We start from the raw sequence: 14,681 nt of genomic DNA, 5'->3' as shown, positions 1-14,681 counted from the left end.
CTCTGAATTTACCTAACTTTATAGCTTTGACTTTGGAATCATGTACATGTTTTACAGAATAATTAAAGAAAATTAAATCAAATGAACCTAAGTGGCTATCAAGTTGGTGGCTTAACCATACAGAGAATTATTAAAGTGACATTAAAATACAGTAATTTGGCTGAATATTAAATCTTAATCTTAAATAGGAATCTTAAATTGCTTAGTTGCTTAGTTCAGTAATCATACTGTGGTGATAATATTAGTAATATTATTTTGAAACTATTGTATATTAGGATAAAATAAATAATTTTGTTAGTGTTAATAAGAATCAAAATTTTCAGCATAAGAGAAAGGAGATACAAATACAAAATTTTAAATGTTAAGTCAAATTCTATAATCTTAAAGTTTAATCTGAAATATTAATATTGACTCATAATTTATTTTTATGACTCATAATTTATTTTTATGTTAGACAACAAATACCTATTTCCTAGCTCTGCCTTCTGAAAAGACCTGGAATTAATGACTCATCCAGTAGAAATGAGCACTCCTAACACCCAGATTATGGTCTCTAAATACCATCTCCCAATAAAAGGCTTCTGGGAGAAATGTCCAGAGGCTGAAGCAGGAAATTTACAAGGTGAGCCTGTAATACCTTGTTAAACTAGAAAGAAAGGATGCTACCCAAGACTATTAGGGTCATGTCAGAAGATCACAGGAGTGAAGTCTTAGATAGACATGAAAAAATTTGAGCAGATAAACATGGAACAATTTGAGCATCAAAATGAATAATGACTGCAATGAAATTTTACATCAACTATGCTTAAAATAACTGAGTCCATACATAATAACACAAACACAAAAATACTGACTCAGATCATGGGCCCGGAGCACCCTTGCATGTCTTTTATGGGTAGGCAAGGGATGCAAGCCCCTGGCCACTCGTTGCCCAGACCATTTATCAGGGTTATGTTAGCAGAGAACAACCTTGGGGGATGAGCAATATCTCCCTCCAGGACAAATGTGACTCCTCATCCTCTAAGCTAAGTGTGTCTCATTGCAATGCAACCGCACTGCATGTATGGCATCCACCTGGGCTGCTCTGTCTCACCCCATGGGACCTGGAAGACAAGGGGACTGACACTTACATGAAACCATGTTGCTTGCTGTGACGTGAATAAAAGACCTTTGTTTCTGACCCAGGAGTTGCGTGTTTTCAGCTGACATCCATGAGACTGGCAGCTAACTTGATGGCTCTTTGTAAGTAAAGATCCCAGACAGACACTCATCCAAATCACTGGTCACCTTTAGAAGTTATAAGGACACCAGCTGAAAATTAGTAAAAAGCAATCATTTATTGCAAAACCGGCACAAACTATACTTCAGGGTAACTAAATAGTTGACGTAGGAAAGTTCTTTATAGAAGGATCTTAGCTAATAAATTCAAAAGGGGTGGATAGAATTTGAAAATCACCATTTTGCACACCCGAATGTAATAATGAATCTAAGCAATGTTCATTAATGACAGTCCTTTAAAACCACTAGCTAGAATGTTGATGAAAAACTCTGCAGGGCAACCCTCACACAAACAAAGACAACAGGCGTTTATGTGACTTTTGCTGCAATAAAATGAGAACAAAATCACACCATCTATGAAGTGTTCTTATAGAAAATCACCTATGAATCTGATTAAACCTCCAGACCTAACTACCATTCACAGGAAAGAGAGGGAACAGAGAAACCTATGAATGACACCAAGAGGGTGCAATCAACAAAGTCCAGAATATGGGAAACTCTATATAGTACAGATGCCTTGGTTTCTTCAATAAATAAAAGACCAGGAAAAAACAAAAAGAGAGAGGCAGAACTGCTAGATATTACAGGAGACTTAAGAGATGTCAACTAAATGCAATCACTTTGCGAACTGTTTGAATCCTGATTTAAACAAACCATCTCTAAAAAGACATTAATGAGACAACTGAGGAATTTAAACATGATGGAATATTTAATGATATTAAGGAATAATTGTTAACTTATTGTGTCACAATAGTATGTGGTTATGTTTTTGAGGGAGTCCTTACTTCTCAGAAACTGAAATACACACAGATGAAATGATATGTCTGGAATTTACTTTAAAATAATCCAGTGGCCCAGAGGCCGGGGAAGAAGTGGGAGTGGGGTTTGGAGATGAAACAAGACCCATCATATGTTAATTATTAAAGCAGGTCATGGGCACATGGGGATTTGTTTTAATATTTTCTTTACTTTTGTGATTGAAAATTTCCATAGTAAAAAAGTATTTTTAAGCAAAATGGTACTATTTCTTCTTAAATAATGTAACTAAAATCCAAATACACAAAAGTTATGTGTTTGATGGAATTAGAACAGTACATCAAATCTGAGAAGAAGAAATTAATCTATTGAAGCAAAGCTGATTTTCTAAAAATTGTGGGCATTCCATCCTAAACAACATTTGGGAATATTTTGTCCCACTCCCACACCTAAGTAGACAGCCTGCTTTTACTTTTCTTTCTAGAAATTATTAGCATAAAGAGAAGGTAAAAATACTATCAATCATGTGAAAGACATTAGAGTTTTGGATACTAAAAGGGGACTGATATACTTGAAAAGATTGGAACCTACTGGACTGGGGGTAAGCGGGAGTGTGCTGGCTCAGATGCTGTCCTGGCTTCCTCTGCCCCAGCCTCCCACACCATCCCCGAATCCACTAGGTCTCCCCACTCTGCACCATAAGCCTGCTATTTGGCCCTCCTGGGTACAGTTTGCTCAGGTTGACCCTCCCCTCTTCTCTCTCTTTCTTTGCCCATCTCTCTCTAGCTCTTATGTCGGAGCCTGCCACCATATGTGACATATATGGGAAGGGGTAGGTGACTGGCCCTGCCATAAATCTGCCCACAGGGAGGGGGACCCAGTCCTCCCAGACTTCAGGGAAGGGCCATGATCTTTGACCCCCTCCTCCCCATGGGCCATCCCCTCCATCCTCACTTTTCCACCTCTGGGTCTCCAGATAGGCCTTCCTTCACTGCCTCTCCAGGGAGGCGGCCTCCTGTGTATCATTCCCAGGCCCAGCAGCAAACCCACATCAGCTCCTGCAATGTGCTGGCCTCCTGGAGAAGCTGGCCAGGCGGGGACCCCCTGAGCCGTCGCAGTCATTAGCAGGCTGCTGCCCATGATGAGAGGAGGTGCACATGGAATGAGAGGGGACAGAGTGGAGGATCAGCACAGGACAGCACACGGTAGAAGGAAAAGGATGGCTTAGATGCCCCCCAAGAGGGCACATCTGCAATGCTCAAAGAAGGAGAAGGTGAGTCCAAAGATGATCAGCAGATAGCAGGCACTCATTCGGGGTGGGGGTGGGGGGACCGTGGGCTAATGAGAAGGAGGGACAGCCAGGGGGAAGGAAGGCAGTCAGTTACTGAGTCATTCATTCCGAAAATGGATTTAGTGAGAGCCCCTGGCTGTGCTGCAGTGCCTGAGACAGAGTCCTCCAAGAGAAGGTTCCCTATTCAGAAGATATCACAGAGCTTGTGCCTGAGGGACCACTATCAGAGCTCAGGGCTGGGGGCCCTCATCAGGGTTCAGAACCTGGGGGACCCTCATCAGAGCTCAGGACTCCTCAGGGCTGGCCCTAATGCTCCATGGCTTGCTGGAAGCCACCTGTCAGAGTTTCAGTGTTTCCACACCTTCTTGATAATAGGGCCATAGACCCTCTCCAGGCACTCAAATCTTGTTGAGAAAGTTTGGCTGGAAGTACAGTGAGATCAGGCCAGGCGAGAAGAAACGAAGGGACTCCCCAGGGCTCTGGCCTGAGGCCAGAAGCTGGCCAGTGTGCCCCTGCAGAGAGGAGGAACCATCAGACAGGAAGTCCCTCCAGATGAGGGGCTGGGAGTGAGAAGGTTGGCAGAGCTCTGTCTGGAGGGGCTCTGATGTCCCTGACACCCCTCAGTATCCCCACTCCCACCCCGGGGCGGTGGCACGGGCAGGGAGGCTGTGGTCCAAGGAGCATCAAGTCCCCAGAGCAGAATCCCTGTGAGTCCAGCTACCCTGATGTATCTACTAAGAGGCACTGAGAATCCCCGCCATAGCTCTGACCACCCACTTCTGGGTTCTCTAGGGCAGAGGGGGACATAGGCCTGGAGTCAGACTGGAGGACAGGTAGGCCACAAGCAGGAACATTTGATCTGACTGGCAAATGTGCACAGACTTGTCTTACAGTGGCCCTGCCAGCGCTCACCTGCCCCACTGCGTCCTGCACACACTCAGTCACGGCCACTCAGCTGTCTGTCATCTGTGAGGGCGCGTCGCTGTGTCTCCCCGACTCAGCGGCAGAGCCAAACTTACCACAGAGGAGTGAGGGACAGAGCTGAAAAGAGGAAGAGAAGAATGGATGATGTCTGTGGCCCTGGGGGCCCTCCAGGAAGCGTCCTACTCCTTTGGACCTTGGCTCTGTGACTGCAGAAGGGAATGGCACTCAGCCAAGCCCAGAGGACTGCAAAGTCAGACTTCCAGGGAAAGAATTTCAAAGCACTCAAGTTACTCAGTCCTTGAGGGAGAGGCTAGTCAGGGACTGGGATCCGCTTTCCCGGGAAATGCACAGCCTCTGCCCAGATGTGTGAAGAGCCGGGCTCTCCAGATGGCCCAGCCAGCCTGAGTGTGTGTCCAGCGTCGGCTCAGGCCCCGCACCACCACTGGATTCCAGTTCAGAACCTCCTGTGGGGTCAGTGAGCCTGAGCTTGAGGGTGAAGAGCAGCAGGAATTTGCACCGTCCTAACCAGAGGTCCTCACCGGGGGCTGCAAATCAGGGTCACCTGGGGCGGGGGAGATTTCTAAAAAGAGTAATATTTCTATCCCACTCCAGACCACCCCAGAGTCTCTAGGGTGGGCCCAGATCAGGGGATTACAACGTGCAGCCAGGACAGTGAGCTCCTGGCCCATCTCCTGACATGTGAAGGTGGGGATGGGAGGGTGACCCTCCAGCCACAGAGCATCTCAGCGAACTGACTTAAACTCTGCCGTCACCTCTCCTGGACCATGCATCAGTGTCCTGCTAACTAGCCCTTATTCGCAAGAGAAAACACAGACTGCTTGGCCTGGCACCCGGCCGAGTGCCCACCATCCAGAAAACAACCTTGAGCGATACGGTGTGTGTCACAGGGGTGCTGCTGGGTCTGCAGCTCCTGACGGCGTCAGAGAAAGGGAGAGAGACTGCAGGGGTAAGAACATGGGCTTATGGTCAGCTGGGTTTCAAATCAGATCCTGCGACCTTGGAAAAGTAACCTCTCTGAGCCTCTTTTTCCTAAAATGAGGGCGGAAATTCTGACTGACTCAGATTTAAGGTGAAGCATTTAACGAAGAGACCCCAACTGGCACCCAGGAAGGGCTTGATACAAGGAACTGTCGTAGCATCAACGTGGGCCTTAACGTGTGACCTGCTGCAAAGGGGAACCATCTTTGGGGAGGGGTGTCAGTAGTCTGTCTGTCTCCCTGTGACTGGCCAACAAGAGTGCTGGTTCCTGCTGGGCAGGCTTTGAAGGAGGTAGAGTCCAGCCCCAGAGTTTAGTTCGTCATGAGAACGCCCTGCCCAAGGCCACCCTGGAGGCTGAGTAGGAAGTCTGCTGGAGTGAGCTGAAGTTTGGGGGCAGTTCCAGAACCCACTGAGTCACAGCCCTGGCTTCTGCAATACTCGGATGCCTGGAGGCTGGAAGAAAGACACCACAAATGTCACTTGCCCTTTGCTCAGGAATGTCAGAGGGCATGAAGGTAAATCCAAAATTCTGTGGGATTACAGAACCCCCTCCTTCCCTTGTGCTGGGGTTGAGAGAAGCACAACTCTGGGCTAGGCTTCCAGCCAAGGATGCTGACTCACACAGGATGACCAGGTGACATTTGTGCAGGTGTGGTAAGAAGTGGGTGACCGTGCTCAGCTTACCAAAACTGCTGGAAAGAAAATCCTCTGAGTCCCATCCCTAAAGAAATCAATGAAGATTGGTTTAACTTTTATGCCTGAGAAATGGGACTGTGACCTTCCCGGGAAACCTTCCCTGATTGCCTGCTACACCCCAAGTCTACCCTCGTCCAAGTTCCTGTTACTCCAATGTTTGCTCCATTGACTATTTGCATGTCTGCCTCCCCACTGGATGGCAAGCCCTGTGAGGCAGGCCTGTGTCTCGTTCATCACTGTACCCCTGGCACCCAGCACAAGGCTCCTTCCAGTACAGCCTATGAGGCCCCAAACATGGAGTAAGAACATTCAAACACCAGGCTGGACCCTGGTCTCCAGATGGCACAAGCAGACACCCTGCCCCCTCCAAAGCCAAGGAGGCTGCAGCTGAACCACTCTGACCTCAGGACCACCTAGACTTGACACACAGCTCATCAAGAAATCAGCCAACTTGGCTGCTGGGCAGGCCAACCTCGCTGGGGTCTCCCCAGCCTCCCCAGCTTGCTAGTGTAGCCTTTTAGAATGGGCCTTGTGCCCAGTGCCCCTTCAAGACTGACCTGTGTGCAGTGGTGAGGCCCTGTTATCTCAGGGAGGGAACAGGAGCTTGGGTTGGGCAAGAACACACTTCCTGGAGGGCAGGGCAACCTCACAATGGGAGAGGGCAGCTACACTCACCTGCCCCCCAACAACTCACACAGCTTCCTGTAGTCTACTCCCCGCAGAAGGGGGTGTCTGAGCTGTGAGGTGCAGGATTTCATAGAGCCTCCTCAGCCTGGACTAGCAGGCTATTGGGAGGTCTTTGACTTTTACTCTGAGTGAAATGAAAACCACCGCAAGGTTTTGAACTAGAAAGAGATAAGCTCTAACTTATCTGTTCACAGGATCCATCTGGCTGCTGTGATGAGAATAGACTGAAGGGGGACAGGGCTGGAAGTGTGAGACCTCCTAGGGAGCTATTTGATACTGACATTCAGTGTGCACTTCCCGTGAGCCAAGGCTTAATCCTCACAAAACAACAACAACAACAAAAACCCACTATGAAGTTGGTATAATTATAATCACACTCTTTATAAATCAAAATATTGAGTCAAAGATGTTAGGTAACTGCCCAAGTATACAGCCAGTAACTGGTAAAGTCAAGATTTGAACCCAGGCTTTCTGGCTTTAGAGTCCACACTTTTAACCAGCTTGCATTTCAAAGAAAGAATCAATATGATCTAATAATGACATGATGTGGGAACTCAAGAAAGAAACCAAGAATTATCCTAAGATGTTTGTCTTACCACTTCTAATCAACATAATATTAGAGGTACTTGCCTGGGTGATGATGTAAGAAAAAGAAGTAAATGAATAAAATTTAGAAAGGAAGAAGTAATACTGTCTTTATTTGCAGACAACATGCTCTTATATGTTGAAAAGCCTAAGGAATCTACCCCAAAAATTACTAGAAGCAATAAAAGAATTTAGAAAGAGTGCAGAATACAAGGTCAATATAAAAAAATCTATTTTATTTCTATTTACCAGCAATGAATAATTGGAAATGAAATTTTTAAATACCAATTACAATGGCATCAAAAACATGAAATACTTAGAGACCAATTTAACACAGTATGTACAAGTTCTGCTCACTAAAAATTACAAAATATTATCAAGAGAAACCAAAGAAAACCTAAAGAAACAAAGAGATATACCATGTTCATGGTTTGGGAGACTCTACATTGTTAAGATGTCAATTCTACCCCAGTGTGAGTTATAAATTCAATACTATCTCAATTAAAATTCCAGTGGGCTTTTCTCATAGAAATAGAAAAACTGATGCTAAAATTAATATGGAAATGTTAAGGATAAAAAAATAGCCAAAATAATCTTGAAAGAGAAAAACAAATTTGAAGAACTTATACTAGATTTTCAGATATACTGGAAAGCTACAGTAATCAGTAAAGTGTTATATAGGTATAAGATCCATGGAACAGATTAGAGAGCCCAGAAATAAACATAAACATATATGGGCAATTGATAGTCAACAAAGATGCCAAGGTAATTCAGTAGGAAAAAGGGTATCATCTTTTCAACAAATGATGCAGGAACCACTGAATATCTGTAAAGGAAAAAAAAAGGAACCCCAATTCTTACCTCACGTCATACACAAAAATCAATTTGAAGTGGAGCATTTACTTGAATCTAAAAGTCAAAACTATACAATTTCTAGAAGAAAATATAGGAGTAAATCTTTGTGAACTTGGGACAGGCAAAGATTTCTTAGACAAGACACATAAAGCTTAAAAGAAGCGATCACTTAGATTTTATCAAAATTAAAAACTTCCATTCTTCAAAAGATACTGTTGAGAAAATGAAAACACAAGCCACAAACCAGGAGAAAATATTCACAATACAAATATTATACAAGAGATTTGTATCTAGAATATATAAAGAAGTCTCAACTCAATAATTAGATGACAAACAACTCAATTTTTTTTAATGGGTAAAAGATTTAAACATACTTTATAAAAGAAAATGTATGAGTGACCAATAAACCACATGAAAGAATTCTCAGAGCATTAGTAATCAGGGAAATATGGATTAAAACCACAATGACAAATCATTGCACATCCAGTGATTCAATAGAATGGTTTAAATTTAAAAACTGATAATACCAGACGTTGGCAACAATGTGAAACAACTAGAACTTCCATACATTGTTCAGACATTGTGGGAGTGTAAAAGGGAACAACTGTTTTGCAGTTTCTTATAAAGTAAACACATACTTGCCATGTGACTTAGCAATTCCACTCCTAGGTTTTGAGAGAAATGAAAACTTATGTTCATGAAAAGACTTGTACACAAATATAAATTTATAACAGCCTTATTCACAATAGGCCCTAAACTGGAAAGAACTCAGGTATCCCTCAGTAGATGAACGGGTAAACACAAGGTAGTATAGGCACACCATGGAATATTACCCAGCCGTAAAAATGAACCAAATCCCTAAAACATTATGCTGAGCAAAGGAAGCCAGACACAGAAGAATACATACTGTAAGATTTCATTTGTATGGAATCCTAGAAAAGGTGAAACTAATTTATAGTGACAGAAAGTAGATCAGCAGTTGCCTGGGGCTGGGGTGGGCTGGGATTGGCTGAAACGACCTGAAGGAACTTCCTAGGGGCGATGCACATGTTCTGTATGTTGATTTGGATTGTGGCTACTCAGGTGGACACATTTATTAAAAATCCATCCGAGGGTACACTAAAACGGGTACATCTTATTGTATGCAAATTTATAGTATCTAAAAAATGCCCTAGGGAGGGGGAAGGGTAAGCTGGGATGAAGTGAGAGAGTGGCATGGACATATATACACTACCAAACGTAAAATAGATAGCTAGCGGGAAGCAGCCGCATAGCACAGGGAGATCAGCTCGTTACTTTGTGACCACCTAGAAGGGTGGGATAGGGAGGGTGGGAGGGAGACGCAAGAGGGAGGAGATATGGGGATATATGTATAAGTATAGCTGATTCACTTTGTTATACAGCAGAAACTAACACACCATTGTAAAGCAATTATACTCCAATAAAGGTGTTAAAAATTTTTTAATAAAAATAAAAATTAAAAATGTCCTATAAAGTTGATTTTAAAAAATTAAGAGAGAATAGGAGGAGAACTAGAGACAGTGGGTATAGGGTGGGGGGAAGTTCTTTGTGGCTGGTGAAAAGCCCAGTGCTTGGAATATAATAAATTGTCAATAATTTTTTTAATAAATGAAGAGGGGCTGGAGAAGGAAGGAGCAGCAGGAGATGATACTGGGGAGAGAGAGAGATTCCCCCAGAGACAGGGCGCTCAGGAAAACAAGGTAGCAGTGTGGCTGCTACCAGCCCTGGCTTGGGGTCCCTTGGCCACCCACCAGCTCTCTGCCCTTCCTAGACCAATGTCTCCACGAAAGGGAATGCTGATAGGGCTGACTGCAGGGATGAGGTCCTGGTGAGATCATTCCATGTGCTCAAGGCCTGAGCACACCCCTGGCCTCAATCGATATTAGATGTTATTATACTAACAACAAAGATGTCCCACAGAGATCTGCTGGCCCCCTTTCTGCTCTGGACGTGACCTAATGAGCGCATATGTGTCCCTGGCTTCTGCCTCCCTGCTCTGCTCTTCCTGACATTCTCGGGCAGCTCTCAGCCCTGGGTGAGAAGGTGTTGTCTTTCTGTGGCTGCTCCACAGACAGGGAGGGAGGATGCCTGCCTAGAGTGTCTGGTGGTCCTCGAGGAGGTCGGCAGATAAGCTCCTGAGGTACTCTCCGCTGCTATGCTTCTCCCGGAATGTCTGCAATCCTTCAGATGGGATTGGATAACACACGGGACTTCTTCTTTGGGTATATTGTTTGTCCCAACATCAGAGGCCTCTCTGGACACAGGAGCCCCAGACTTCTGTCCCTTGCTCTGCGAAACCACAAGGATGATTTTTTTGTCCACAGAGATAACAGTGGGACGATGAATAACAATGGGGCGTGCTCCCCATCTAGGTCTGCACCCAAATAGCAGGAGGAGGTAGAGGTCATGGAAGCATCGAGCTGGGAGGAAACACAGGAGCTGCCCTGCATTTTCCAAGTGTGGTATGTGGAATCGCTGTAGGTAGAATAGGATACACCTGTTATCCTAAAACTTATCTTTTGATTTTTATGGACACTTTCTTTTTTTTAAAATTAACTAGTTAATTTATTTTTGGATGCATTGGGTCTTCGTTGCTGTGTGCAGGCTTTCTCTAGTGGCAGCGAGCGGGGGCTACTCTTCCTTGCAGTGCGCGGGCTTCTCACTACAGTGGCTTCTCTTGTTGCGGAGCACAGGCTCTAGGTGTGTGGGCTTCAGTAGTTGTGGCCCATGGGCTTTGTTGCTCTGCGGCACGTGGGACCTTCCCGGACCAGGGCTTGAACCCGTGTCCCCTGCATTGGCAGGCGGATTCTTAACCACTGCGCCACCAGGGAAGTCCCTATGGACACTTTCTATTTATGTCAATTTTTCCACTCATAATTAAGTATACATGGAGTTTCCTTTTCAAATCATTGCACTTAAGTTTTCATTTTAATAGGTCTTTAATAGGTTTTTAAAGAAGAGTGTTGAGCAAATAACAGATGATTCTATGCAAATATAGCAAAAAACACAGATAACATGCAAATGACTGAAATCTACAGAACATTGATAGACCAACTCCCCATCTGTCAGATGGGAAGCAGAGGCTTCCGGAGGTTGCACAAAAGTCTTGTTTTGGTTTTTTTTTTGGCGGGACGTGGGCCTCTCACTGATGTGGCCTCTCCCGTTGAGGAGCACAGGCTCCGGATGCGCAGGCCTAGCGGCCATGGCTCACGGGCCTATCCTCTCCGCGGCATGTGGGATCTTCCTGGACTGGGGCATGAACCCGTGTCCCCTGCATCGGCAGGCGGACTCTCAACCACTGCGCCACCAGGGAAGCCCCACAAAAGTCTTAATAGCAAGATTCTTAGTGGTAAATCCAGAGGCATCTAGGAGCCCTGATCCAGAGGTAGTAGTCAAAGAGGGCAGGGTGGGCAGTGCTGAGCTGATCAGGGCTGTAGGAGGGGCCCAGACCCAGCAGACACTGTGGATTTCAGGGCTCCCTCCAAGACCCCCAGAGCATTCCCAGGGTTATGGAAACCTTACCCTTGGCGCCTTGAGCTGCTTTCTAGTGAGCACAAAAGAAAAAGACACTCACCCTCATGCTTCTCTCTGTTTAGTCACCAACCCTGACATTGCTCAGCCAAACCCTAGGCTGACAGGAGCAAGGCGAGGAGTTCCTTGTCCTGCATGCCGGGAGCCCACCGCTTGCCCAGCATTAGGGTCTTTGTGTTAGTGGACCAACACCAACTGCAGAACACTTGTGTCCCCAACCCAGGCAGACACTTACTCGTGGAGTCCTCCTAACACCCACAGGAGGTGGGCCCCATGGCCATCTGCCTTTCAGAGATAGGGAAACCGAGTCTCAGAAATGTTCAGAGCTGGTACAAAGACCAAAAGGTGGCAGAGCAGGGAACTGAACCAAGTGCTGAGGTTAAATGCTGTTCCCCACCACCCCTCCCATGGCATCTTGGAGCCTTGAGTTCAGTGCAACCAGGGCCATTCCCTGTAAGATGCCAGACACCCTCTGCAGCCTCTTACTGGCGTCCCCTAGGGCCAATCCAGCTTGATGAAGTGTTTGCTGCACCCACTTATCCAAGGGCTGGGAGCTGATCCCGCTTTTACAAATAAGAAAACTGAGGCTCAGAATGATGAAGGGATTAGTGCAGGGTAACACACATGGTGAGACCTGGGAATCGAAGCCAGTGCAGAAAGCTTTCCCTCCAATCTCCAGAGTCCCTAGGAGAAGGGAGACCCTTGCTCAGAGAGAGTGATCACAGGTTGGAGAGAGAAGCAGTGCCCCATTTGAGGTACCCACTCTCTGCTGCCTAAGTGTCTGAGGCCCAGCATCCTGGAGAACCACCCCAGGTAAACCGCACTCTTCTGGGCTTACCTTCTAAAGGATCTCAAGTCCTGGAAAAAATAGCATCCCCAGGCAGGGGGCCTCTAAAGACAGTAAGATCTCTCAAGCCACTGCAGGGTCCACCCAGGAAGAAGGTCGTTTCCATGAGGCAGGAAAGAGGGCTGCCTGGGGGCAGCCCAGGCCTGGGTTTGAATTCCATCTGAGACCTTCACCCACTATGTGTCCATAGCCACGTTAATCGACCCCGCTTTGCCCATCTACCTACCTATAGTATATGGATAATAATGTCAAATTCAGACGGTAGCTATAAAATATGCAACACCTCTGGCATAGTGCCTAGAATATAGCATGTGCTCAATAAATCAACAATAATAGCAGTCACTGCAGTAATTGTACAATTGTGCAACTTTTTTGCTTTCACAAATTCTTGATCCTTAACCTTCATTCAATCCTAATTGGTATTCTAACTGTCTCTGAACAATCCTTTTTTTTTTTTTTGGCTCTATATCTTTGCTTATACTTTATCGCTTCCTGAAACACCATCTCCTTCCCTTTCTATATGCCTAAATTTTATCCATCATTCATGGCACAGCTCTTCATGGATCTTCCTTGTAAAAGAAGCACAGCTGGAGGGAAGAAATCAATAGTCAGGCAGGGTATGAAAGACCAAGAACCATGGCCCAAAGCTCTGGAAGAATCTGAGACCTGGGGCTGAAGTATCTGTTCAACTACCTTCAACTCACCACCCATCCACTTCCCTCCCTCCCACCCAGTCACCTAGAGACCCAGCCACTTACATCTTACCCTCCCACCTGTTCCCTTGCCACCTGTATCTGCTCTCTAACAAACAGTGCCAAATTGCATCTGTCCTTTGTTCTCTTTTCCCTTTCTTTGGCCTTCTTTTGGATCAACTTAGAATTTTTTTCATGTCCTTCTCCTTTATTGGCTTATAAGCAATAACTCCATGCTGTTTTAGTTGTTACTTTAGAGTTTACAGTATACATATAAAATTTGTCATCGTCTACTTTCAAGTGATGTTATACCATTCCATGTACAGAAAAGACCTTACAATAATATATTTACATTTTCCCCCTTTAGGTCTTTGTGCTATTGCTGTCATACATTTTATTTCTCTATGTGGTTTTTTTTTTTTTTTTTTTTTTTTTGCGGTACACGGGCCTCTCACTGTTGTGGCCTCTCCCGTTGCGGAGCACAGGCTCCGGACGTGCAGGCTCAGTGGCCATGGCTCACGGGCCTAGCGCTCCGTGGCACGTGGGATCTTCCCGGACCGGGGCACGAACCCATGTCCCCTGCATCGGCAGGCGGACTCTCAACCACTGCGCCACCAGGGAAGCCCTCTATGTGTTTTTCTTTAGATGTTGGGGTTAGGAGTTTATTAATTAATGTATTTATTTTTGCTGTGTTGGGTCTTCGTTTCTGTGTGAGGGCTTTCTCCACTTGTGGCAAGCGGGGGCCACTCTTCATCATGGTGCGTGGGCCTCTCACTATCGCAGCCTCTCTTGTTGCGGAGCACAGGCTCCAGATGCGCAGGCTCAGTAGTTGTGGCCCACGGGCCTAGTTGCTCTGCGGCACGTGGGATCCTCTCAGACCAGGGCTTGAACCCATGTCCCCTGCATTAGCAGGCAGATTCTCAACCACTGCGCCACCAGGGAAGCTCTTCTCTATGTGTTTTAAATGCCACATTACATTGTTTTTATTTTTGCTTTAAACAATTATCTTTTAAAGAGATTAAAACAAAAACAGTCTTTATATTTACCCACATGGTTATTATTTCTGGTACTCTTCATTCTTTTGTGTAGATCCAGATTTATAACTGGTATCATTTTCATTCTGCTTGTAGGACTTTTTTTTTTTTTGGCTGCATTGGGTCTTCGTTGCTGTGCTTGGGCTTCCTCTAGTTGCAGCGAGCAGGAGCTGCTCTTCGTTGCGGCACGCAGGCTTCTCATTGTTGTGGTTACTCTTGTTGCAGAGCATGGGCTCCAGGTGCACGGACTTCAGTAGTTGTGGCACGCAGGCTCCAGAGCGCAGGCTCAGTAGCTGTGGCACACGGGCTTAGTTGCTCCACGGCATGTGGGATCTTCCCAGACCAGGGCTCGAACCAGTGTCCCCTGCAATGGCAGGCGGATTCTTAACCACTGCGCCACCAGGGAAGCCCAGGACTTCTTTTGGTATTCCTTGTAGTGCAGATCTGTTGGTGATGAGTTCCTTTTTGATCTTTATACCTAAAGA

Source organism: Lagenorhynchus albirostris, chromosome 5 (genome assembly GCF_949774975.1).
Source record: "Lagenorhynchus albirostris chromosome 5, mLagAlb1.1, whole genome shotgun sequence".
Classification (NCBI taxonomy): Eukaryota; Metazoa; Chordata; class Mammalia; order Artiodactyla; family Delphinidae; genus Lagenorhynchus; species Lagenorhynchus albirostris.
Note: the sequence above shows the minus strand (reverse complement) of the source record.